The sequence below is a fragment of the Anarhichas minor genome, unplaced genomic scaffold (genome assembly GCF_050575085.1).
Source record: "Anarhichas minor isolate MPS153535 unplaced genomic scaffold, ASM5057508v1 ptg000016l, whole genome shotgun sequence".
In the NCBI taxonomy this organism is placed as follows: domain Eukaryota; kingdom Metazoa; phylum Chordata; class Actinopteri; order Perciformes; family Anarhichadidae; genus Anarhichas; species Anarhichas minor.
The window spans coordinates 2828884-2831690 of NW_027466462.1; positions in this window are offsets into that span (position 1 = coordinate 2828884).

Genomic DNA, 2807 nt, shown 5'->3' on the forward strand with positions numbered 1-2807 from the left:
GTTGAAGACCTTTTGAATGGATGGATGGCGAAGAATGTTGAAGTGTGGCCTGTGATGTTGGTAGAAAATGCTAAAATGATAACGCTGGCAGAATTCTTTGTTTGTTTTTGTAAACAAATCCCGTGAAAACCCCAAAACCAGATTCGTCCTTATGTCGCTGTCCTGTGATAACCTTATACTAGAGTCAACTTTAATGAGCGAAGTAAAATAACCGCATGGTCAGCTTTGCAGTGATGCATTTTTTGGGATATCCAAACGTTTTTTGAAAACATTTTCTTTAGCTTAAGCAATGAATTTGTAAAATATAATGTTTACGTAGGGTTATCTTTAGCTCATCCATCTAACCTCGCCAATTATTTTTAGTTGGACGATATCTCCGAAATTGTTCAAGAGTTCGTTTGAAATCGGTAGAAAGTTAGGCTTTGGGTCGTGGTTACTTTTTGGTATGAATCTGCATCCAGCAGATATACCTAAAGGAAGAAGGGCAGATGATGACAATCTTTCAAAATGCTGACATTCATCTTAATTAAATGTGGTCTTCTGTAGATCCTGAGATGGCAGTGGAGACACAAGCAGATGCAGAATCAGCCATGGAGGCTTCCACAAGCAACAAGCCGCCTGTTACTTGTCTGACTTTTGGGGAGACGATAGAAAAGCATCTGTATCGACAAAAAATACGTAAGAAATCCAAGAAAATGTCTGCATGTGATCGTAATTTTACGGTCTTTCTCTAATTTGTTTCTCATTTTCTTTGTCTCTCCTTCACAGCGTGCTTCAAGTGGAAAACCTGCCTCTCGCAAAAGGTAAGTTTCCTCAAATGACTTGTATGAAGCGCTGTATCTACACATGTACTTTTATAAAGCTATAAGGATACAGGTCTTTTCTATAAAAGTGGCTATGAAAAAAGTAGGTTTTGGTTCGGTTTTGCCCTCAGATGATGCACAAATAAGCATTAAAATGACACAAATTTCCTGAATGAATGCTTGTGGAACGTAATATTGTACAATGAATCTGCAGGTCTTGAAAAGCCTTAAAGTGAATTGTGCATAGAGAGCTGTTCCCTTTCCTCCTCTGCTATATGCTAGAATGTTAACTTGCATAACCATCATCTTTCCTACTTAGTCCTTTTCTCACTAGCGTTTGCCTTAGAGGGTGAAGCCTCTACGAAATACGTTAGGTTTAACATAACAGGTTTATGGTGTTCGGAGGTCAGTAAACAATGCGGTGCATGTTAACACCGTGCCCTGCACGAGTATCAACGAAGCTGGAGGCGGAGGCCTCAACTTCACTCTGTCGATGTTGAGGTGGAGCAGGCTGTTGCATCCAACAGGGGGTGCAGGCGACTGTGTTCAGAGGCATCTGACGTACGGCAGACGTGGAGGAGATCCAGCTCCCTGTGTGAGTTAGAGTTGAGGATTCTGGTTAATTCCCTCTCGTGGCCTAGTTCACTATTCTGCTTTTACTTTGTACCCTTCATTGTCTCACATCGTTCTAACTTATTAATGAAACTAATGAGCACATCTCTGGTAAACATAACATATAAAGTGATGCTATTGTGTGATTCTTTGTGGAGAAACAATCTAAATCTAATAAAATCATAATTCTTTGAAAGAAGAATCTGACTGCTCTAATGTATCATCAATAAGCTATAATAAACTCTTGAAAGACAACTTGGTTCTCGATCTTAATTTCAGATTTCCACCACACATTCACTTATAATGCATTATAATCTGTTGAGTTGCATTTAAAAGAGACTTATCTTGATGAATCCCCGAAGTTAAGCAGGCCCAAGCTGGTCCAAGCTGCAGCTAAACACGATTCCTTTTCAACCAACTGCTCCCGGCATGAGCACACCTCCAGTCAGGCCTTGTCCTCCAAGAAAGCTCCGTGTGTCCAGCCGGTTCATGGATCCTTGCTGCTCCGATGTAGTTCAGTCTACGTCAACTATTTCTTAGTTTGAGCGTAATGGTCCAGAAACTGAATAATACTTTCGGTAACTCCATTAAACACTCTCACTCCTCTTTGTTCTCCTCCATGCAGCTTTGGTTAGTTGATTAGTTTTCCCCTCCCCCCCAGCTCACAGGTGTGTCTAATTTATAGCCTCTTTCCCCACCTTCTCTGCCTGTCAGGTTGGAAAAGGGCTATTCTGTGTATTTTTGTTCTGCTACAATTGTTCATGTTATATTTCAACTGTCGCTTCATAAATACTAATTAGTGTCGCCTGTGTCACAGCTGTTAACCTCATGACCTGAACTAGACATTTGATCTGTGTGCAAGAGTTTAGCCGGTGACGCTGAGCGCACACTCTGACATCCCGTCTCACTGCTACAGACCTCCACGTGAACTTACAGATTTTTTGAGCATGAAGTACATATTGTCTAAAGGGTGGGAACCAGGAGCAGGTGACGTTAATCAGAGGAAGACGAGTGTGGAAGGAGACCGGTGATTAATCAAATCAAAGTCATTTTCTTTGGTTCTTTACTAATCAAAGCGAAGACATCCGATCGTACAGAGACGACAATTTACCAATTATCTGACCGTTAGACATCATGTGCAAGATTAAACTATACAAATCTAAAAACAAGTTACAAACTAGTTACAGTTCACCCTTCAAAACATGCTACATGCTGCATTAGAAATGTCAAAATGTGATTTAATTCAAGTATGTAATAAGTTTATACCTTTATTATATTTATATACCTAAATGAGACGATTTATTTCACTAGTGTACAAAAGATATCAGTCCGATCCAAATTTAGTGTAAATTTCCAGAAAATAAGCAAAACAAAATACAAACTAATTCAGTA